The sequence below is a fragment of the Dermacentor variabilis genome, chromosome 4 (assembly GCF_050947875.1).
Source record: "Dermacentor variabilis isolate Ectoservices chromosome 4, ASM5094787v1, whole genome shotgun sequence".
Lineage (NCBI taxonomy): Eukaryota > Metazoa > Arthropoda > Arachnida > Ixodida > Ixodidae > Dermacentor > Dermacentor variabilis.
In genome coordinates, this window is record NC_134571.1 from 140,212,425 (window position 1) to 140,236,971 (window position 24,547).

The 24,547-nt window shown below is 50.4% G+C and overlaps 2 non-coding genes across 2 annotated transcripts; both read left to right on the forward strand.

Annotated features, from left to right (window-relative positions):
- Window positions 1–22,390: 22,390 nt before the first annotated feature.
- TRNAL-CAA (transfer RNA leucine (anticodon CAA)) lies at window positions 22,391–22,509 on the forward strand. Its single transcript has 2 exons — window positions 22,391–22,428; window positions 22,464–22,509. It is a non-coding gene; the product is annotated as a tRNA-Leu (tRNA).
- Window positions 22,510–22,583: 74 nt separating this feature from the next.
- TRNAL-CAA (transfer RNA leucine (anticodon CAA)) lies at window positions 22,584–22,702 on the forward strand. The gene is made up of 2 exons: window positions 22,584–22,621; window positions 22,657–22,702. It is a non-coding gene; the product is annotated as a tRNA-Leu (tRNA).
- Window positions 22,703–24,547: the final 1,845 nt, after the last annotated feature.

The following is a 24,547-nucleotide window of genomic DNA, read 5'->3' on the forward strand; positions in this document are numbered from 1 at the left end:
TTCTTTATGTGATAATGAAGCAACTAGCCCGTCAGTCATTCCTTCCAAACCTGTAAAGTCAACCTGACCACATCTAGCCTTTTGTGATGCTGTTATCAATAGTATGGCCCTGTGAACATGTTCCCCATGGTCACGTAGTCGCGTTCCATTTTTATTCACGCTGCTTTCTCGAAGGCAAGCATTTTAAAGCTTTAGTGTCAATACGGCAGTGAACGTGTGCCGCCGAAAGCTTGCTTGGTAACAGAAGCGATGCATGACGGAATGATGTTGCAGATTTAGCGTGTCGTCGGCATCAAGACAGTGCACTGCCGCCGAGGGAACGAAGATAACGAAAGTGAACAGCTTGGTAGCTGCTCAGGCAGCCGTGCCGATGGTGGCGGTGCCATCATGACAAAATCTGCGGCGGCGATATTGACGGCTGAGGCGATTTTTTTCTTTTATTACTTTTTTTACAGCGAAGTCGTTACGAGTATGCTTTAACTCGGGTCCAACTCCGACGTGGCCTATTCACATAAATGTAAAACGCCGAAACGATTTTCTGAGATAACCCCTGGGCCGATTTTAATAAAATTTGCTGGATTCCGGAGAGAAAGGTAAATTCTAGTGACAATTAGAAGCGGAATTTCTATTTAGGGCTTGAATTCTGGTAAAAGATTTTCAAAAATTCGAAAGTGCGAAAAATACAGAAGCACGAAGTTTACAAATTAATAACTCCGCATCAAGAACTGATATCGCGGTTATGTAAACAGACTCCTTTAGACAATTCAAAGCGGACAAATCCAATATGCCGATTTATATCTTACGTGAAGTCGTTACGTTGTGAACAAGGGTTGTGGAAAAGCTGTATTTCCACATTACTAAATTTTTTTAGATTCATGCGTAATATATCAATTTTGTCCGCTTTAGACGTGCTGTTAGATGCAATGTACAGAATTGTGATATCAGTTTTGATTGCCGAAAGACAGAGTTGTAAACGTGGTTTCGTTTTCTGAAAATTTGTTATTTTTGCCAATTTTATATAAACAAATGATCACCAAAATAAAAAATTCTAAACCAACAGTCACTAGATTTTAAGTATTTCTTTTAAGTGCAACAAACCTTGTAAAATTTGATGCAGTGGTTGTGGAGAAAACCGAATTCTCCTTTTACATGTATTTATATAGGACCACCAGAGCTAAAGGTTCCTCTTAAGGGCTACTTTCCCCACTATCGCGTCCGCGTATAGAGCAATATCCCGAAGATAGCGTAATACCGGCCTGACCCGCAGCAGAGGTGCAGCAAGCGTTCAGCTCTCCCCATACGTGGGCTGATCCCGAATGTAACGCCATGCCAGGCCGACCAGCGGCGGAGGTGAAGCACGCATTATGCACTCCCCATACGTGGGCCGATCCCGAAGACAGTGCTACGCGGTGCCGACATACGGCGGAGGTGCAGTTCGCCATTAAGGAGCCCACATACACGGCTTTGCTAGTCATCTTTCTTCACAGAGTGGGAGGGCACTGATATTTTTTACTTATCAAACATCAGGTCATCGACGGCGAAACCAGGGACACCAAAGCCGTCCTCGGGCTCCACGTAGAAAGCGCCTTCGACAAAGTTACGCACTCTGCCATCCTCGCGCAGGTATCGCATCTAAACCTAGGCGAGAGGTCGTACGAATATTGAAAGGCTTCCTCACCGGCAGATGGCGCAGCTCAGACCCGGCGACCTGAACACGGACGAGAAGACATTAGGGAGCCAGGGCACTTCCCAAGGCTCCGTCATCTCACCCATGCTATTTAATCTTGTTATGATTCAAGTTGCCAAAAAACTATGCCATCTTGAAGGACTGAAGCACACGATATACGCGGACGACATTACGCTGTGGGTGGACGGGGGCAGTGATGCCCGCACAAAATCCACGCCACATACGGCAGTCGACACGATCGAAGAAAGCTTGGAAGGTACGGGACTGCGTTGCTCCCCAAGTAAGTTGGAGCTCCTCCTTTACCAACCGATCAAACCGCACAGAATCAAGAAGCAAAGGAAACACGAGAAGATCAAGATCCGCACCAGGGATGGTAACACAATACCGACGGTCAGCAAGATCCGAGTCCTGGGCATGACGATCGAAGTGCTCGGCAGGAACGAAGACACCATCACCTGCATCGTGGGTAAGGCGTCCAATGCCAGCAGACTGCTCAAGCGCGTTACCACCAAGAAGGGAGTCATGAAGGAGGAAAACTTCATCAGGCTTATACACTCCTTCGTACTCTGCCAGTGTACGTGGCAGCCTTCCACAAGTGGGTGAAAAGCGAAAAGAACAAGCTAGACATTCTAATCCGGAGGGCTTACAAGACACCCCTCGGTCTACCTGAAACTACCAACACGAAACGACTCCTCCAGCTGGGCATACACAACACGCTCGACGAGATCATCGAAGCGCAAAGAGCCGCTCAGTTGGAAAGATTGTCATCAACAAAGGCCGGCAGAAAGATCCTGTGCAGTCTAGGCATCGGTTATCACGAACAGCAGGGATCAAAATGCCCCGTCCCCGACCACGTACGATGAAACGTGCGGGTTGACCCCTTGCCGAAGAACATGCACCCGGAATTCAACGAAGGCAGAAGACGCGCTATAGCCAAGGCACTGACGGACCTGCACGCGGAAGACACCGGTGCCAGATACGTGGATGCAGCCGAATAGGCCTGCCGCAACTGCTTCGCGATCGCGGTGGTCGACTCCGTGCGGGCGACTGCCAGCACATCGAGCAAGCAAGTGGAGGAAGCAGAAGAAATAGCCATCGCCCTGGCCATCGTAGCCCGAGAATGCCACATGATCCTCAGCGACTCCAGACAGGCGGTGAGGAACTACGCCAAAGGAAGAATTGCCCCAACGTCGGCACGCGTCCTGCTCCGACAGGCATACCGCGACAAGAGGACTCGAATCAAGTGGTTCCCGGAGCACGCAGGACAAGCGTCGGAGAAGCATGCCCATCGCAACGAAACGGCACACGCCCGAGCGCGAGGATTAACCGACCGCGCCCAAGGCAATGGCTGCCCGCTGTGTTTCAGCGCCAAAGACCGGATGACCACCTATGACGAACTGACCAAGGCTTTCGGCTGGCCCGTAGACTTCTCCCGCCGCCCTGCAAAGGGCTCGACAGGTCGCAGACCGTGCTGTTCAGGTAACTACAAACGAGAACACTTCCAAGCCCGGCGCTATTGCATAGGATGTACCCAGAATCGCACCCCCATGACAAGTGCAGAGCGTGCTGCAGGGAGAAGGCCACATTCGAGCACATGCTATGGGATTGCTCCAAACATCCAAGCCAAGCTAACTCAGGACATATACCACCGCAGCTTGAGGAAGCAACGTGGAGCGAAGACCAAGAAAAACCACTACAGGCCGTCCAGCAGGTCATCGAGGCGATGGCTAGGCAGGAGCCTGGAGAGCCGGCAACGGCGAGCGGGGATCCTCGCAGAGCACCCGCTGCAAGAGTTGGCAGTCGTAGCTGTAGGGAGGACCTTGTGGCGACAGGACTACGCGAGCAGGATTTATTTACATATTAACTTATTAAGCAAGATACATTGGCAGTTTAGCGCGACTCCCATATGGAGCCCGCAAGACTATCATACAGCAAACAGCTTACGAGCACACAGCTCACTAGTACATTTCTAGCATGACAACGAGCACTCAGCTCCCGACGACGAGCACGCTCTAGCAGCCGGTAAACGCTGCTTATAAGCTCTCCGCTCGACGTCATAGTTCGACGTCATCGACGTCACCGTTCGATGTCCCCGTGGACCAGCCCTTCTGGCGGAGGGCTCACAAACACGTGCCGCACACACGCACAGGGGAAAAGGTTCCGGAGCCGACGTCAGAGGACTTCGTAGAACTCTGCTTTGTCTCGGGTGGCGCAGCCGAGTACCACATTCCTGAGTTGACCGCGCGCCACGTGGCTGCTGGTCATCCGCAGTTCTCTGAAGTGCGCCCCGTCTGGTGGGATTGGAACACGTGCTGCGGGCTGAAAGCTGGCACGTCGCGTTGCCACCCCGTACGGCCATTCCTAACACCGCCACGATGACGACGTAGGCCACGTCCGAAGCGCGCCTTCGCGCTTTACTGCAGGCTCAATAAACGTTTTCCCAATCTAATCCAATTACTTATCCGCGTTTGCCCTGCATGCGTGTGCGATAGAAACAAGACGCAGTTATGCATAGAAAATCTGAGGTGGCGGCGGCAGGTCGTAGCGCAGAAGTTAGCATGCCCAGCCCCTCCACGTACTTACATCTGCATTGACATGGGTTCGTGGTAGTGATAGCGACCACAGCTCTACTTTTTCTGCGCGCGCTAGCCATTGTGAAACTAAGGATGTAGTTAGCATGCCCAGCCACTTAATGCAAATTGCAGCAGTTACGAGTGGTGGAACCCCGCTGGGGCTGATTGTGAAGAAAGCTTCCTTTCTCTGCCCACTCTCGCGATGGTGAAGCTAAAATGAGGAGGAGGCCTGACGGACGCAACGTTGATGGCCACCATAACAGAATGGATGGACGACCTGCGGAAAGGACGAACCACACCAAGTTTTTATCACTTGGCCTAGAGTAAAGCGCTACAATGGCTAGTATGGCCTCACGGAGATGATAGACCAAACTGCTTCTCACTGCTAACACTGGACTGATACTAAGAAAATACTCCGTTCGCAGACACCACGCTACACTGAAATTAGCAAAACAATATCAGTTTATAAACTGATAGTGTCAATTATCTGGTGTCCTTATTGTGCGTGTGAATGGCATAATGGTCCTCGAAATGAAATGGTAGTATCTGTTTTTGCAAAATGCAAACAAAATGCGTTGAAGTGATCGGACAGCGATCTACCAGCAGAGAAGACCAACCCGCAAATTAAAAATAATTGCTGGTTTCAGATCTTCCAATGTGCTTTGCACTCAGCTACTATCTGTAATATATTTTTTTTCTTTTTGTGCTCTTATGAAGAGAAAAACTCCACATTACTACAATATCAACAACAGTACACAAAATAGACTGGCTTTGAAGCTGTGACCACGCACCGCACTTTTGTACATTCAGCACATGTAGTATTGGGGCAACGCGTTTGAGAAAAATGATTAGGTTTTCGGTGAAAGCACTGTGACAGGTGGGAAGAAATCGTTGTCATGCCCGGTCGAAATAATACCATATGAAATCTTATTTACCTAACATATTTTTTGAGAAATCACTATAACCCTTTATACGTTTGCTTCGTATGAGTTATGTACTAGTTTGCCTCGTCAATCTCAAAAATGTATTGTCTTTGTGGGAGAAGGCTTTCGTGAAAAACGGCCCAACATAACAGTAAAACATCCGGCATGGTTTCTATTCAGATGATTGACGAAATTCTGCACTGAGAACGTGTCGACTAGCGTGAGATTGAAAGTTGAATTATGATCGTTGTAAGCTTGTGTTGCGTCTAGCACGAGCGAGTAGTGTTAGCGATGTCATTGGTGTGAAAATGTTCAGCTCGGTCTGCGATTTGTTTTTGTGGATCTCCACATTGAACGTCGCAGTCGTCACGATGAGAGCACTCCCATGACATCATTAGCTCAGTGGGCTGGGAAGGCTCGAGTGGTAGCTCACCTTGAGGGATATAGGTAACAATTATTGATGTACGTACTTTGCGATGATGAAAAATATGCAGAAACACCACTGGTGTTGTCTAACTATTCGTAAACAGGCCCCCAAATTTCAATTGGCCCACCCCAAACATTAAGTAGGCCCACCCCCAAATTTCAAGTTGGCAAACCCTCAAATTTAAATTGGCCCACCCTCAAGTTTAAAGTCGGCCACGCCCGATTTTCTTTTTGCCCAGTCTTAAACTTCAAGTGGGCTCAACCCCGAATTTCAATTGGCCCACCCCTAATTTTCAAGTTGGTCCACAGACGAATTTCCATAAATCGTCCTCCGAATTTCGAGCCGACGCACCCCAAAATTTAGGTTGGCCCACCCCTATATCACCCCCAAATTCAAATTGGCCGACCCCGAGATTGCTCCCACATTTAGGTAGGACCAATCCCATATTACCCACAAATACAGATTGGCCCGCCTCCACAACACCACCAAATTTAGATTGGCCCACTCCAATACCACCCGAAAATGTAGGTTGGCCCATCCCCATATCAGCCCCAAACTAACGCTGGCCCACCCCTCGATCACCTCAAATTTAGGATGGCCCACCGCAAATCGCCCACCAACTAAGGTTAGTCCACCCATATTTTACCCTCCAATTCAGCTTGGCCCACCCGCGCATCACCCCCACGGTTAGGTTAGCCCGTCCCCATGTCAGCCCCAAATTTAGGTTGGCCCACCCCCATATCATCCCCAAACCCAGGTTCGCCCACCCCCATATCAGCCCCAAACTAAGCTAGCCCACCCCTCTATCACCTCAAATTTAGGATGGCCCACCGCAAATCACTCCCACATTTAGGTTAGCCCACCCCCGTATCACCTCCGATTCAGCTTCGCCCAGCCCCATATCAGCCCCATGGTTAGGGTGGCCCACCCCCCATATCCCTCCCAAATTTAGGTTCTCCCACCCCCGTATCCTCTCCAAATCCAGGATGGCCCACCCCCCATATTCCCCCAAACTTAGGCTTACCCATCCCTATATCACCTCAAATTTAGGTTTAGCCACCCCCATGTCAGCCTCACATTCAGCTTGACTCACTACCATTTCACCCCAAATTTAGGCTGGGCCACTCTCATATCACTACCACATTCAACTTGACCAATCCTTGTATCACGGCCAAATTTAAGCTGACGCCACTTCCAATTTAAAGTTGGCCGCCCCACCCCTTTTTATAAAGACCTACGTATTCATATGGGAAATGCGTCAAGTTTTTTGGCGTTACAGACACGATTTCGCACGATGTTGCTACCAGATCATTGGGGCACTCACCAAAGAATGCTTCGCATTAAAAGCAACTGCACCGAACGAGCGACGCCATATTTTGATCCTAAATACTGACGGCTAGCCAAGCTAGCTTCTCTGTAGAGCAACCGGGGAAGACACAGCAAGGGACATTTATTCAAATTGTTTTTTTACGGCCACACCTACGGATTCATACCACTTGGCTGTAGGGAACACATTACCAGTAGCTATTAATCCACACGCTGCACATCTTCTCCTATTTGGTGCATGTCTTAATTGGATGAATCTTTAGAAATAATTAACGTTCGGGCAGCGACTCAGCTTAGCAGACACTTTGTTCCGCACGAATGTTGCATAGGAATGGCACTGGCCACCGGGTGGCATTGTGGCCCAGGTGGACCTCATTCGCTCGGAGTATGTGCCATTAAGGACAGGGGAAAGTCGAAGAAAACGCACCTTCCAGAAGGACGCAATAAGAATGGCCGTTTTGTTCTCCCAGGTTCCACGCTACAAAGCACGTAAGTTTTTTTTTTTTTTTTGCATAGCACAAAGCTTTGTGCAAGCTTCTAGTTATGATGTGCAATGAATAAAACCTTCATAAATGCGATGACTTAACAAATGAACACGACATTGCTGTGTTTTAGGAAGGAAAAATAGAAAACATAATATTTCAAGAGAACGACTGGAAAACCAGAACCGAAAGCAAATCATGAGTTTTCTGTTTCTTCCATCTGGTGGCAGACTATAAAACTATAAGTCCTATGCGGCTGTAAAAAAAAAACTGCGCCGCTGAAAAACCAGAACCGAAAGGAAATGTTGGGTTTCGTGTTTCTGCCATCTAGTGAGAGACTACAAAACTACGCCCTATGCGGAAAAAAAAAAAGTCCGAAGCGAGAATCGAACCGCGGGCGCCGCGAAGCGTGACTAAAGGTGCGCGCAATTCTACCGCTCGGCCACGACTTCCAAGGGTTTGCGCTGTGGTACGAACATCTTTTTATAGATACCACGTAAATTTTTACGACAGTGTTACAAAAAACGCTTTTGGGAACAGTGTTGCGCCATGTGTGGAGAGTCGAGATAGGCATCAATCGAAAGCTGAGTCTCCGGACTACATACGCTGCACTGCGTATTACGATAGACGTCGTAGGTTAATTACAGGCACCGTTCGTGCCTCGAAAATCGAGTACAAATTTTCGTCGTTTCCATAGGCTTCCATTGCTAAACCTTTAACCGCTGTGGGAACAAAATTCTTGCGTGCCATAACGTGATCACTGCATTTGGATCGTGTGGATTGTCTTCCAGAACACGTCTGTCGCCTGCGTTTTTGGATAATCGACCTGCAGCTTTTGTTATGCGCGAAAAACCCGCTCGTTCCATTGAAAACGCGCTAGCTTCGTGCCGGGGCCGCTTGGGGCGCTAGTTGGTACGTGTCCAGGAAAGCTGGATATGTATTGGTTCGGTTACAACCTTATACAAAATCTTGGTCAAAGTTAAATCCATAGACGACCGTTATTTATTAGTTGAGTGACTTAAATTGGTGTGGCACTTCAAACCAAACTCTGGCACAAACTTCCTGAATCATTTCTTGTCTGGTTTCGAAATGTCCGCATTGAAGTCTCCAATGATGATCACAGGGGTAATATGATCAAGGCTAACCCATGCAAAGTGCGCGGTCATGAACTTCTCGATAATGCACTTGGGCCCAATGTGTCTGGAGATATATATACACACTAGACATCACAATTCCGTTTTTCATTTGTACGGTGCAGACATCCCCACAGTTGGTGGCATTGTTCTCTTGCGAGTCAAGGATGTATGGTTGAACATACATTTTCTCCTCTGCGTATATGGCAATGTCTCCAGCTGCTGAGTTCCTGTGCTGTTCATAAACAATTCAAGCACACTTCTAACCTCTGCACTTTTTGGCGTTAACAGCAGTGTGCTACGATGGGAGGCCTGTGCTATAAGCAAGCGTTCGTGGTAAATACAAGTTCTTGATCATGGCTTGGCGAGGGCTTTAACTTTGGTAACAGTGAGGCTGTGGCGACGAGCGACCACGTAGACCGGTAAAGTCCGGCTCTCGCAGGAGAGGAAGCACCAACACTCGATCGCTTAGCGTAGCATTCTTTTTAATAATAATCCTTCGGAACGCTAGCCCGTGCCGGAGCGTGCCAGCCGCTCGTGCCTCGTGTAGACGCGAGCGTCTACGTCATCCCTCGTGCGACGCCGATGCTGCTGCCACTACAGAGGGCTCCCCGCCTAGAGAGGAGGAAATTCCGACGAACGATGGAAAGTCCACGTGACGCAGCGTGGCTTGACGTTGGTCTTGGGTGTCACGTGCACTGGCGGCGGCGAAGGATGCAGCAGGGTCGCGTCGCATACTGGTGGAGCTGATGGCGCGGGTGCTTCGATGTAGGCGGGTTTGAGACGTTCCAGGGCAATTGTGTCTGATCGGCCGTTGACGCTGACAACAAACGTCGTCGGACGACGCTCTAGAACACAATATGGCCCGGAGTAGTGTGGCTGCAAAGGCTTCCGCACGGCACAGCTACGCACGAAAACGTGGGTAGCAGAGGGGAGTGTGGAAGAAACGTACGGGGACCTTGCTTCTTGTGAACGTGTAGGCACGGGGCGTATCTGGCTGAAGAAAGCTTGCAGTTCGGCAATGTAGTCGGCAGGTGATGGCATAGGCGTTTTGGGGGTGGCGACAAAGAAATCGCACGGAAGGCGTAGGTGAGTGCCGTAAACTAGCTCAGCACAGGAGCAACCTAGGTCGCTCTTGAGTGCGGCTCTGATGCCAAGTAAGACGAGAGGCAAATGCAGGACCCACTTCTCCGGCGATTCATGTGACATAAGGGAGGCCTTGAGATGCCGATGAAAACGTTCAACTAGTCCGTTGGACTGCGGGTGGTAAGCAGTTGTGCGAAAACGTGTCGTTCCGAGTAGCTTTAGTATCTCGTTGAAGAGTGCTGAGTCAAACTGTCGACCGCGATCTGTGATGATTGTGGATGGGCAGCCGAACCTTGCGATCCAGGTAGACACGAAAGCTGCTGCAACAGTGGGCGCTGAGATGTCAGATATAGGTGTAGCTTCTGGCCACCGTGTATAACGGTCGATGCATGTCAGTATGTAGCAGTAACCTTTCGAAGGTGGGAGAGGGCCGACGAGGTCCAGGTGTACGGTGTCAAAACGAGCATCCGGTGGAAGAAAAGACTTGGCAGGCGGAATGGGGTGACGCTGGATCTTCGAACGTTGACACGACAAACAGCAGCGAACCCAATCGCGAACTTGCGCGTTTAGCCGAGGCCAAACGAAACGACTGGAAAGAAGCTTCTGTGTCGCTCGTATGCCAGGGTGCGACAGGTTGTGCACGGTTTCGAATAGACGTCTGCGAAGGGATGCCGGAATGTACAGGCTGGGTGTGTCGTTAGAAGTGTCGCAGACGATGGACGTACCATCTGGGGTCACGACGACGTCTTCCAATTTCAGGGACGTTGGCGAATTCCGGAGTGTACGAAGTTCAGTGTCGTCACGCTGGTGACTGGCGAGTAAGCCGGCCGCGATGATGAAAGGTTCCGATGTCAACGTGGAAACGACATTGACACGACTGAGGACGTCGGCTGGAACGTTGTCGGTGCCCTTGATGTGGCGGAACGTTGTCGTAAACTCGGAGATGTAGGAAAGGTGTCGAATCTCGCGGGGCGAGTAAGAGGACGCCGAGTGATTCGTTGCGTGCTCAAGGGGCTTGTGGTCAGTCAAGACAGTGAATGCACGGCCTTCGAGGAAATGGCGAAAATGCTTGATAGCCAGGTAAACAGCGAGTAATTAACGGCCGAAAACGCTGTAGCGGGACTGCGCAGGCTTCAGTTTCTTGGAGAAAAAAACGAGTGGATACCACGCATTGTCGATGAATTGCTGCAGAACGGCACCAACAGCAGTGTTTGAAGCGTCGGTCATGATGGCAGTGGGTGCGTCTGGCTTTGGGTGTCTAAGCAGCGTGGCGTCAGCGAGGGCAGACTTGACTCTTGTGAAAGCGTCGGCGGCCTCTTCAGTCCACTGAAGCACTTGTTTGCGTTTGTTTACCAGGAGGGCGTCGAGCGGAGCCATAAGTCGTGCGCACTCGGGAATGAATCGGCGGTAGAAATTCACAAATCCGAGAAATTGGCGAAGCTTGGTGAGTGTGGTCGGTCGGGGAAGGTTTTCGATGACGCGAATCTTGGACGGCAGTGGGCACAGCTGGTCTTTTTCGGCGTTGACACGACTCACACGCGGCAACATAGCGCCGGACGGAGCGGTTGAGACGCGGCCAGAAAAACCGTCGCCGAATTCGGTCATAGGTCCGCGTGACGCCAAGGTGTCCAGCGGTGGGAACGTCGTGCAGTTGCTGCAGTACAATCTTTTGCAGATGAGACGGAATGACGGTTAGGAGCTCGGGCCCGTCGGTGTGCATGTTGCGGCGATACAGGATGCCATTTTGTAGTACGAACATGTGAAGGGATGGGTCAGACGGAGCAGAGAGCAGGCATTCGATAATGAGGCGTAACGACTCGTCGCGTCGTTGTTCAGCGCCAATGTCTTGCAAGGCTGAGAGCGAAAGAACGCAGATCGGTGCGACATCCACTAAACCGTCCGGTACATCGACGGGATGACGAGACAGGCAGTCGGCGTCCTGATGTAGACGACCCGACTTGTAGACCACAGTGTATGTGTATTCTTGCAGCCGTAGGGCCCAGCGACCGAGGCGGCCGGTGGGATCCTTGAGGGAGGAAAGGCAACAAAGGGCGTGGTGGTCGGTTGTAACTGTAAATGGTCGTCCATATATGTAGGGTCTGAACTTGCCCACCGCCCAAATGAGGGCGAGGCACTCGCGCTCAGTAATCGAGTAATTGCGCTCGGCGGGAGAGAGGAGGCGACTGGCGTAGGCGATAACGCGGTCGTGCCCACATTGGCGTTGAGCTAAAACTGCGCCGATTCCGTAGCCACTGGCGTCAGTGCGGATTTCTGTCGGAGCGGAGGGGTCAAAATGGGCGAGAACAGGAGGTGTGGTAAGCAGCGTGATGACTTGCGAGAAAGCAGACGCTTGTTCAGAGCCCCAATACAAAGGAACGTCTTTCTTCAGGAGGTCAGTCAGGGGACGGGCAACATGGGCGAAATTTTCCACAAACCTGCGGAAGTAAGAGCAAAGGCCCATAAAGCTGCGAACATCTGTGCACAAGTTGGTACAGGGAAATTCTGCACAGCATGAACTTTAGCGGGGTCGGGGCGAATGCCTGACGAATCGACAAGGTGTCCGAGCATAGTTATTTGGCGGTGACCGAAGTGGCACTTGGACGAGTTGAGCTGTAAGCCAGCACTGCGAAAAACAGAAAGAACAGATGAAAGTCTTTCAAGATGAGTCGCAAAAGTTGACGAGAATACGATGACGTCATCCAAGTAGCACAAACAGATGGACCATTTCAAACCACGCAAGAGCATGTCCATCATCCGTTCAAAGGTCGCCGGGGTATTGCACAAGCCAAATGGCATTACTCGGAACTGATATAGGCCGTCTGGTGTGACGAATGCGGTCTTTTCACGGTCCATTTCATCCACGGCGATTTGCCAATATCCAGAGCGAAGGTCTATAGATGAAAAATAAGTGGCACCGTAGAGACAATCCAGAGCATCGTCAATGCGGGGAAGTGGATATACATCTTTCTTGGTGATCGTGTTTAGATGGCGATAGTCAACGCAGAATCGCCAGCTGTTATCCTTCTTTTTGACGAGAACAACAGGGGACGCCCACGGACTGGAAGAGTGTTCAATAATCCCTTTGGCAAGCATCTTGTCAACCTCGCTCTGGATAACTTGTCGTTCAGAGGGCGACACCCGGTATGGGCGTCTGCGAACAGGTGCTGCATCGCCGGTATTTATCCGATGCGTCACGACCGTAGTTTCACGCAAAGGGCGATCGTTCAGATCGAAAATGTCGGAGTAGGACTCGAGGAGGCCACGGAGCTGTGCGGCTTGTTGGGTGGAGAGGTCCGGTGCAATCATCTTTGTAAAGTCCTCGGTCGGGGCTGATGCAGAAGGCGCAGAATGAGCAGTGGTCGAAGACGGCGCAACAGATAGGGCAGAAATGTGGCACTCGTGCGTTGGTGACAACGTGGCAAGAGACATGCCTCGAGGAACTACTTGCGGGCACTGTCCGAAATTTAGGATCGGAAGACATGTCTGATTGTCCGCAACAGAAACGATGGTGTGTGGGAAGGAGACATTGTGAGAAAGCAGGACTGACGTTGCGGGAGTAAGGACATAGTCTCCATCAGGTACAGGTGGGCTGGCTAAAACAGGGATGAAGGTTGCTGCAAGAGATGGCAGGCGTATAAAATCCGCGGAACAAAGCTGAGCTGGAGCTTGAGCAGGAAGGTCAATGGGAACAGGCAGGGGTAAGTCAAGTTGCACAACACCGGCGGAACAGTCAATCAGAGCAGAATGGGCGGACAAAAAGTCGAGTCCGAGGATCACATTGTGAGGGCAATGTTCAAGCACACTAAACAAAACGGACGTGTGGCGACCGGCGACACTGACACGAGCAGTACACATTCCAAGCACAGCCGGAGTTCCACCATCGGCGACCTGGAGCAGTCGAGTCGGAGCAGGAGTAAGTACCTTTTTCAATCGCGTTCGAAGCTCCGCACTCATGATGGAAATTTGGGCTCCAGTGTCGATGAGTGCTGTAACGGGCAAACCATCCACGTCCACGTCCAGAAGGTTCCGATTAGTAGGCAGGGTCAGCAGAGGAATTTCAGGCCGGTGTTCTAGAGCAGCGTCACCTCCAGGAGCTGCCCCAGTTAGTTTCCCGTCGGAGAGCGGCGACGGTAAGCTGGGGATGGAGAGCGACGCAGCTGGGGCGAACGGGAGCGGCGACTATGTGGTGATGGCGATCGGCTGGTCGCGGTGGCTCGAGCGTTGTCAGGTGCGTCTTCAACCTCGGTGGAGAGTGATGGCGGGCGAGGATTCAGTGGCGGGCGGCGGTAGGAGCGAAAGCTTGGTCGAGAGTGGGCTGGCCAGGAACTTCGACAGTGGCGAGAGATGTGGCCCACACGTCCACAGTAAAAACAGATTGGTCTATCGTCATGGGTGCGCCATTCGGCTGGGTTGCGATAGCTCGGATATGGACCGCATTGGCTCCGGTGAACAGGGGCAGTGGCAGCAGACGAAGCAAAGTCAGGACGGCTGGCGGAGCAGATGGACGGAAGACCTACATTGGCAAGTTCTTGGCGAATGACCGACTGAATGAGGGACACAAGCGGCCGGGAATCGTCAAAGCACTGCGTGACTGGCGTGGCAGGAGGCGCTGCTTCGATTTCTCGCCGAACGATACGGACGACGTTCTCAGAGGAGGTGGGCTCACGTGGTGGACAAATGTCTTCGCACGTCGATGAAGCTGCGGTATTAGGTAGACGCGTAAACTGTTGAACTATGCGGCGACTCTTCGCGTCTTCAAAGCGGCGACATTCATTAATGATCTCATTGACCGTTGTGATGTTCTTATAAACAAGCAGGTTAAACGCGTCGTCCGCGATGCCCCTTAAGACGTGGCTGACCTTGTCTGCCTCTGCCATATTGTTATCTACTTTGCGGCAAAGAGCGAGGACGTCCTGGATATACGCCACGTAAGATTCAGTGGACGTCTGTACACGGGTCCCAAGGCCCTTCTTTGCAGCACGTTGGCGGCCGACGGGTTTGCCGAACAAATCTCTAAGCTTCTGTTTACACTGGTCCCAACTCGTAATCTCTTCTTCATGTGTTTCGAACCAGACCCGTGCTGTTTTCTTGAGGTAGATTATTACATTAGCCAGCATAAGCGTGTTATCCCACCTGTTGTGTGCGCTGACCCGTTCATAATTCTGTAACCAGTCATCGACGTCAACGTTGTCAATCCCGGAAAAAATGCCAGGGTCGCGAGGCTGGGCCAGGATGACCGTCGGTGGCGACGACGGGGCCGCGGTTGAACTGTCTCCTTCGGAAGACATGGCGGCCAGGTTACGTCCGCTGCGGAGCTCCGTCTTGCTCAAGTGATTACCCCGCACGTCCACCAATGATGTTATGGGAAGGAAGAAGCGTCCGTCTATTTACAGGTAGCTTTTAATGGCTGAGCCAGCAAGCGTAGAGCATCGATATTGCTAAACACTTCTTCGTCGTCTCCCAGACCACCATCAGCGTCGTCTTCTTTCCACATTACCGACTGTGACAATATTATCACTTTCTGAAAGCGAAACCGACGCAAAAAGGAAAAAAAATATTAGAAGGCATTCCACTCTGTGAAGATGGATGACCAGCTAAGCTCTAGCACATCACACAGGATTACACAAGCGGTCTTGTATTTATTTTCACCACTCTGGAAACGCTGCCAGTCGAAATTACAACACGAGAAGGGCACCCCATTCCGAGGGTGAACTCCATCAAAATTTTAGGACTTCTAATCAACGCCAAAGGCTGTAATGCAGAAGCTCTAAACAAGCTGAGCGCGCAGGCGAAAAACATACCAAGACTCATAACTAGAATCGCAAGCAAAATGGGGGGACTCAAGGAGGACAACCTACTCAGGGTCTTCCAAGCTTTCTTTATCAGTCACATTACTTACACGGCACCGTACCTCAAGTGGAGCAAAATCGAAAAGAACAAACTCGACACACTCATCAGGTCCGGCGTCAAAAGAATACTCGGTATTCCACAATCCGCTAGCACATTAAAACTACTTGAACTTGGAATTCACAATACCACAGACGAATTAATTGAAGCACAGTTTATTGCACAGATCTCCAGGCTTTCGTCAACTAAGCCGGAAATCAAAATTCTTGATGAAGCTGGTCAACTCCCTATGCAGGCTCCGCTCAACCGACACCCCCTGTCTAAATTAGCCCGTGAAGGTATAAAGGTCGAGCCCGTGCCGAGGAACATCCACCCAATATATAACGAAGGTCGCAGAAGAGCGCGGGCTAGAGCCATCCTTCGACGAATAGATCCTTACGGGGCAGATGTATTCTTCGTTGACGCCGCCAAATATGGCAGCGAAGACAGGTTTGCAATCACGGTCGTTGACGCGCGCGGAACGCTTATCAGCGCCGCATCAATCTACGCCAAACACGCGAACGAGGCGGAGGAAACCGCGATAGCCTTGGCTCTTCAAGCCGCAAAAGGCCCGGCGTCCATTTTCTCTGACTCGCGCACGGCGGTCAGGGCTTTCTCGTCCGCTCTAGTTTGTAAACACGCAGCCAACATCGTTAACAGATGCTTTCGTATTAATACGCGAGAAGAAACTGCAGGTCATATCAACATAGCATGGTTCCCGGCACACATGGACGATGCAACTAACCGAGCGGGTTGCAACCCTAACGAGCGGGCCAACTGCCTGGCGCGTGAATTCACGAACCGCGCCAGAGCTAGCAGTCCGGCTCTCCCGCAGGATTGCCCCTTCAAAGATAAACTTACAACCTTTCACGAAATTACGTCACATTACAGACAAAGCAGGAGAAAATTCCCTCCCCCCAGTCCGAAACTGAACAGGGCTCAGGCTGTTACTTTCAGGCTTTTACAGACGAGATCGTACCTCACCCCGAGAGCGCTTAGTTGGATAGACCCGAACTTTCCGCAATCGTGCTCCAAATGCGGTCACGCGTGCTGCTCCTTCGACCACATGCTCTGGCTGTGCCCGTACAACGCGGGCTCCGACTTTCATAACGAGTCCAAGTGGGACGCCTTGCTGAAGAGCTCGGATTTCACAAGCCAACTACAGGCCATCCAGAGGGCCCGCGACGTCGCGGAGAGTCACCATCTCCCTGTCCCGTAGTGGGTGGAGCCACCAACTTGATCGGGGAACCTTCGGGTGCCCCCTAATCAAGTTCCTCAGGACACTCTAATAAAGTTCTTGTCACTGTCACCACTTGGTAATGGTAGTGACGATAGCCTTACTGTGATTACTGTGATATATACGGGTTGGTCCGGTTACAACCTTAGACAGACGTCTTGGCCAAAGTAGAATCTATGCACAACCATTGTTGGTTAATTGAGTTACTTCGAGTGGTGTAGCACTCCAAACCAAATTCTTCATGCACAAACTCAGTGAACCATTTATTTTCTGGTTTTCAAATGCCCACATTGAAGTCTTCAATGATGATCACAAAGGTAGTGTCATCGCAGCTAACCAATGCAAAGTGCGTGGTAATGAACTTCTCAGTACCACACTTGGGTGTGCCTGAATATACATATATAGACAGTGGATATCATAATTTCGTCTTTCGTTTGTACGGCAGACACTGCACTCCACAGTCGGTGCCTCTCTCCTCTTACGAGTCATGTTGTATGGTTGTACATACATTTCCGCCTATGCATATGCGGCAATGCCTTCTGCGCGTGAGAGCATGTGCGGTTCACAAATGATTCCAGCATGCCCATCGACGGGAAACAATGCATCTTTATTATTATTATTATTATTATTATTAGTAGTAGTAGTAGTAGTAGTAGTAGTAGTAGTAGTAGTAGTAGTAGTAGTAGTAGTAGTAGTAGTAGTAGTAGTAGTAGTATTGGCGGAGCACTTGAAGCCTGCTTCACCTCCGCCGCGTGACAGCCCGATACTTCGCAACCTCCAGGATCGGCCAAAATTCTTGCTCCCTGACACGACAAATGCATTTCGGGGCAGAGGTACACAGCTTCGCTGTGAAAGCGCCTGTACAGTCAGTATTGCCACCCTGTATTTTGTCTCGATGGCACCATCACCATCGGCACGGTCGCGCTAGGAGCTACTAGCGGTTCGCGTTCGTTATCTTCCTTGCGTCTTGACAGCGATGACGCGCTAAATCTGCACTATCATTGCGTCGTGCACCCCTACTTCGCCCAAGCCAGCTTTCGGCGGCACACGTTCGCTTTTGTATTGACATCAAAGGTTTAAACTGCTTGATTTAGAAAAAAAAACAAATGTACATGAAAAGTGCACTGGCCGCAGGGAACGTACTCACGGAGTGATGCTATTGATCACATTATCACAAAAGGCTGGGCTCTGTCAGGTCGCCCTTAAAGACGGTCTTTTTCAGCGTCAGTTATGCTTTCAGAGTTTATCTGTAAAGGATTTGTAAAATAGAAGCATGTTTATTAATTATTCGCTCGATCAGCTAGGTAGTCTCGCGGACTGGCTCCAAGCTACACATGTCCGTTACCCACCTAAGATCAATTATTGACAATTTAATTATCGTACCTTCGTTTATTACGAAAACAACTGCTCAGCTTACTCCGTATGTAGAGGCTACCAATTTCAACACTGGAATGATAGCAATAATGTCAGCAAGATTTACATTGCTCTATTAAAATTTGGCGCCGTTAAAAAGTAACTGCCTGGATATTCATGGTGCAGTACGCTTCTGTTAAAGCAGGTGCAAATGCTCCAACGGGTTTTCTTGTCGCAATTCAAGTTCATCAACTTAAGCACATGCGCTCAACAGTACACTTCTGCTTTTACTACGGACTCTCCTACGTTATACAAGAAGCACCTCAGCGCTACGGTATATCACACAAGGTGTGCGAGAACATTGTGCGCGCTCCCGATTACACAAATGAGCTTGGTGACACCAGGCTCGGTTTCCTGGCGTCATTAAGAATAAGAACAGCTGCCTGGCGGAAATCAATGCAAAATTATTATGGTACATTATATCAAATACAGTAGCGCGCACGTGTGTGTTAGAACAAAAAGTACTGAAGTATTGGGATGAGTGCTTTGCGGAATATATTTTAACTGGCTATTGTTCACACATAAAGAAAAAAATACCGCTTTTTTTCTAGAATTATTGCTGATATACGTATGCAGTCAATGGAAACATGAGTTCCGACCTAGTGCCCGTGGTGGAGGCAGCCCCAAACCGCACGGCTACATTGGCAAACGATATATTGGTTGATTAGGGCGAAAAAATCTAAAGTGGCTCGTTGCAATGGGGGCTCATACCCGAAACCAGAACGACATAATCAGGAATGGCCCATACCCTCGTAAGCAAGCAAATATGCAATGGCTGAATATGCATATACATTGTTTGACTATGCGTATGACTTGCTGTTGAATTGACACCATGTAATTATTCGTCTTTTCATTAAACATCATAATTCCCGATTTCTCTCTGCTAAACTTAAGGCCTAGGCTTTTCGCTGCGTAGCCACAAACATTCGCTCGTGTATAAATCACATTCATTCTCGATAGTGGCAGAATGTCGTCATCACACATCATTCCGGGAACCTTCTGTTGCGCGATTTGTCAATTACTCATGCAAGATAAATCAGACCCTAATTCACTGTTCTGATTCCTGATGACGCCAGAAAACCAAGCCTGATGCCGCGAACGCTCAGAAATCTATTAGGGAGAGCAAATAATGCTACCACACACCTTTTGTGATGTACCGTGGCACTGAGGCATTTCTTGAACAATGTAGGAGAATACATTGTAAAGACAGAGGTGCATCCTTGGATGCGTGTGTTCTAAGTTCATCAACTTGAATTGCACCAAGAAAACCTGTCCGAGCATTCGCACCTGCTTTATTAGATGCCTACTGCACTATCATTATACAGGTGGTCTTTTTTAACGGCACCAAATTTTAAGAAATAGATCAATGTAAATCTTCCTGACATTATTATCATTAGAGTGTTCAGACGGTAACCTCCGGATACGGAGCAAGTTGAACAGTTGTGCGCGTAATTCACGAATGTATGTTGATTATCTTTTAAATAATTGATCTTGGGTGGCTAAAGCGAATGAGTAGTTTGGAGCCTGCCTTCGACATTGTATAGTTGAGCAAATATATGCTTATGAAACATGATCCTGTAAGAGTAAGAACAAATATCTTGCAATTAAGCGCTCTCTGAAAGCCTCGCTGACGTGGAAAAAGGTCGAGGGTAACGTCGACCTGACCGCTTCCAGCCTTTTGAGATATTGTCATGAATGACACGGCTCCGTGAGCATGTTTCTTGCGGCCAGATGACTGTCGATTTTTATTCACATTGTTTTTTCCGAACGCAAGCCGTTTAAAGTTGAAATGTCAATATAACAACAAACGTGCGCTGCCGAAAGCTCGCTTGGTCACCGAAACGATACACGATCGAATGATAGTGCAGATTTTGCGCGTCATTGCCTTCAAGACATTGCGCTGCCACCGACGGAAGCAAGATAACGAAGTTGAACTGCTTGGCAGCCTCTTACGGGCCGTGGTAGGCAAGGGCGGCATTACTGACATCGCAGGCGCTTTCTTTTTGCAGTGTCATTCGTAGTTGTCTCGTGCATTTAAACACGGGCTTTAATGGTCTCCACATCGCGTTTGTTTCCAAGAGTAGGTGTAAGCAGGAAAATGTTCGCTCACACCCGCAAACACGCAAATACCCTCGCACACACACACACGCACTCTCTCTCCCTGGCACGAGCACACACTCTCTTCCTCAAACGCATTCACACGCCCTCTTCATCGTGCCCATCGTACGCACAGATATCCATGCGCACACAAATACGCACAGTTATGTCCGCAGGCATGCATGCTGAAACACGAACAAGCACGGTCGCACATGTGTACATTCACGCGCCGCCATGCATGCGCCGAAAGCACGCAAGCGCACACACACATGCACTAACACGCAGATGCAGGCATGCACACACGCCGCGAACGCTCACACACACATACGCGCACTCGCGTGCAAGCATATGTACATACGGAGGCACTAGCACGCGCACACACTCTCCGCTGGCACGCACACTCACGCACACTATATCTCTCCCTCGCGTATACACACGCTCTCTTTCCCTCGCGCGCACACACATGCTGGAAACAGTGATAGGTGAGCGCGACAGTGATTATACGCCGGCTGTGCGAGATTGATAACACAGAACTTAGTTTAAAGGAAAAAAAAAAACTTTAAAAGAACTTATATTCTGGTCATGCAGTACAGTTTAACAAAGGAAAACATCGCAGCGTAGTACGCAACGTCCGCTTTGTCTTGTCTCTAAACAGCGTCTCTCTCTTTCTTCTCACACAAACACAAACACACACACACACACACACACACACACACACACACACACACACACACACACACACTCTGTATCCCTCGCACGCAAACGCACTCTCCCTCACACGCACGTACTCTCTCTCCATCCGTCATACGCATACACACACACGCGCGCGCGCACACACACACACAATACGCACGCACAGATATCCATGCGCACACAAACACGCACACATTTTTTCGCAATCCTGCATGCTGAAACTCGAAAAGCACACGTTGGCACGCGTACACGTACACACACGCCCACGCATGCACCGCAAGGGCGCGCACAAGCGCGCACACACGCAGGCACCCACATACGCTGCGAACGCTCACACACGTCGCGAACGCTGACACACGCATACACGCACTCGCGCGCATGCAAACGCAAATACGGAGGCACACGCCCGCACACTCATACACAGAGCGAACATGCGCATAGAACCACACCCAGGCACGCTCAAGACATGCACATGCATAACCACTCTGTACCATCTCGGCTGCTTCTCAAAAGCCTGCACGTGCAAACAGGCTGCATAACACTCCCTCTACCAATACCTTTTCAATGTCAGCTGTAATAAATCGCTTTAAGGTTTAAATTTGGCGCTTTTTTAAGCCAATGTGCCCTCTGGCGGGAGGGTGCAAAACGATTTTCTCCTGTCGTTGGACTTCACCGCCCCTGTCTGACTTTCTTTAACTGCTTTAACGTACCACCAATGTTCCGACTAAGTGCCAAAATGCATATGTTGCTAGAAGGGACCACCCTCTTGTTGTCGTCGTTTGAAACTTTTTGACCCTCGCCCTATATTCTGAAATATAAATTAGAAAAAAAAATTCCCATTGAGTCACACTTGTGCATTGCTGTGAAGTTCCGAAGGAGAATGTCCAGAATTCCTGGACATGAAGCCCGAAAATATAGATCACGTTTTCCTACATTGCTGGGCGGCAGTTTTCTTCTGGGACGTCTTAAAGCGAACCCTGAAGAAAGAGCTGCCGGTGGACCCCCAAGGTATCAGGTATCTGGCCATTAGAGATGACGACGGGGTTCCCTATGACTTTGTTATGTTAAATGCTCTACACTGTATATGGCGGGCTCGTATGGCAGGGTACCATTGCGATGCTGATGCTAGGCCAGCTCGTGCTTACTTCAAGGAATGTATGTCGCGATTTATTGAAATCCATAAAATACAAGAATGTGTACCGGATTGGCTGTCGAGGCTAGAACCCCTGACAGCCATGAAGGAATTTTAGTATGACAAAGCCAGTCCAATATGGACAGACGGCTTTATTGTGCGGTTTCTTTCCTTACGCACCTTCCGTTTTTTTTCCTCCTCCAACGGTTGGAATTTGTGATACACAAGTGTGTGCTAACTGTACAGTCTGAGTAATGTCGAAGACCGGCAATAAATTTAAAAAAATAAAAAAAGTGTCCGGATGGCCGAGTGGTCTAAGGCGCCAGACTCAAGGGAAACCTTGCCCAGCGATGCGGGATACACGAGAATTCTGGTCTACGCATGTGGGCGTGGGTTCGAATCCCACTTCTGCCACAATATTTTGCGTTTTTTTATACCACGCTGTACGCGCCGCTCACTGCGCGCTCTTCTCACAGAATGTATACAGTGTCCGGATGGCCGAGTGGTCTAAGGCGCCAGACTCAAGGGAAACCTTGCCCAGCGATGCGGGATACACGAGAATTCTGGTCCACGTATGTGGGCGTGGGTTCGAATCCCACTTCTGACACAATATTTTGCGTTTTTTATACCGCGCTGTACGCACCGCTCACTGCGCGCTCTTCTCGCAGAATGTATACAGTGTCAGGATGGCCATTCTGCTTCCGGCTCCCGAGCTGAACGGATCGCGGGATCATGGGCTCCAATGGAGCGGCATATGCGGCTGTTAGCCGCGGCAACAGGCTTTCGACGGAAGAAGATAAAGATTACCAAATAATTTTGCCTCGCCTACCTACAGGACGTATTGTTTTGAACACAGTTTTTTTGCACGGCGACGCTCGTGTTCGCCCGTTTCGTGTAGAAGATTTTCGAGACGCGCTTCAAGCTGTTGGTATGCTCTCTGGCGTCGTCGCCCTTGGAGCATACCAAATAAACCATGTATGGGCGGTGACGATGAAGACAGCCGAGGCTGCCGAAAAGGTGGCGGCCCTGAAGGAGCTGCAGGTGAAGGGGCGTCGCTGCCTGGTCATCGACCCCAAGGAACAACAGGTGAAGCTTCGTATCCACTGGCTTCTGCATGGGGTGGACGACGAAGACGTCAAGACCGCGCTGGCCTCCTTCGGCAAGGTGACGGAAGTGACCCGGGAGCGCTGGCGAGTGGATGGCGTTTCCGACAAGGGCTCGACGACCCGAGCAGTGCTGCTGCAGCTGAAGGCAGGAATGAAAGTCGACGACCTGCCCCACCAGATCCACGTCGCCGGCGAGCTTGCGCTGGTGGTAGCCCCAGGACGTCCCATGCAGTGCCTGCGCTGCCGGGGCTCTGGCCACGTTCGTCGTGAATGCAAAGTTCCCCGTTGCTCGCGGTGCAGGCGTTTTGGACACAACGACGCGGACTGTGTGCGTTCATACGCAGTAGCCGCGGGTTCGGCGGAGAGCGAGCCGTCGACGTTAGACCACGTAATGGACGTGACCGAGGCGGAGGAAGCGGCCACGGGAGCTGGAAACGGCAAAGTGGCGGCAGAAACCGGCGTGACGACCAAGCAAGCCGAAGGAGGAAGGAATATCCCTCCCCCCAAAGAGCCAGCAGCTACAGTCGAGAGCGTGAAGACGGCCCCGCAAGAAAATGAGAGCCACCAGCCAGCTACGGATGCAACGCAGGCAGAGGCGGACGACAACGCGACCCCTGCTAGCGCCCGCGTCGAATCCGTCTCGGCACCGGTCAAGAGATCCCTGCAGCACGAGGAGAAAGTCGACGGAAAGGCTGTCGGTGACTCCGAGGCACCACCCGCTAAGACGCTACCTGGAAGGCGCTCCACCCTCAAGCCTAAGCCGAACCTGGAGACTGACCGTAGGCTTACCCCGAAGCCGACCAAAGAGGAACCCGGGCGACGGCCGCCGGATGGCCACGGAGGCGTCTAGCGGTCAGCTAGACGTTAAGGTGAGCGCCATGCTCCGGGCCTTCTCCCCTCCGGTTTTCACCAATAATGGCTACCAACCCGTCGCTTAGCCTCGGCACGCTAAACGTTCGAGGTCTGGCCGCCAAAAGGAAACAGAGTCAGGTTTACAGACTACTAGTGGACCACGACCTCGACGTTTTAGCCGTGCAAGAAACCAAGGTAGACGGCGAGGAGGATACCGGGAGCATGGTGCAAAGGTTCACGTATAACTACTATACGGTAGTGAGCCACGCCTTAGGGACTTCGGCAGGGTGTGTGCTGTTCGTGAGGAAGCTCCCTGGTCTTGTTATAGATGGTTACTTCTCCTGTACTTCTGGTCGACTTGTCTTTTGTGACTTCAGCTATTGTAATGTCCAATGGCGCGTGTTTTGCATTTATGCGCCTAATACTGTGCAAGAGAGGGCAAATTTCTTTTTGAGTTTAAAGCATCATTTACATGTGCAAAAAATGATAGCCTG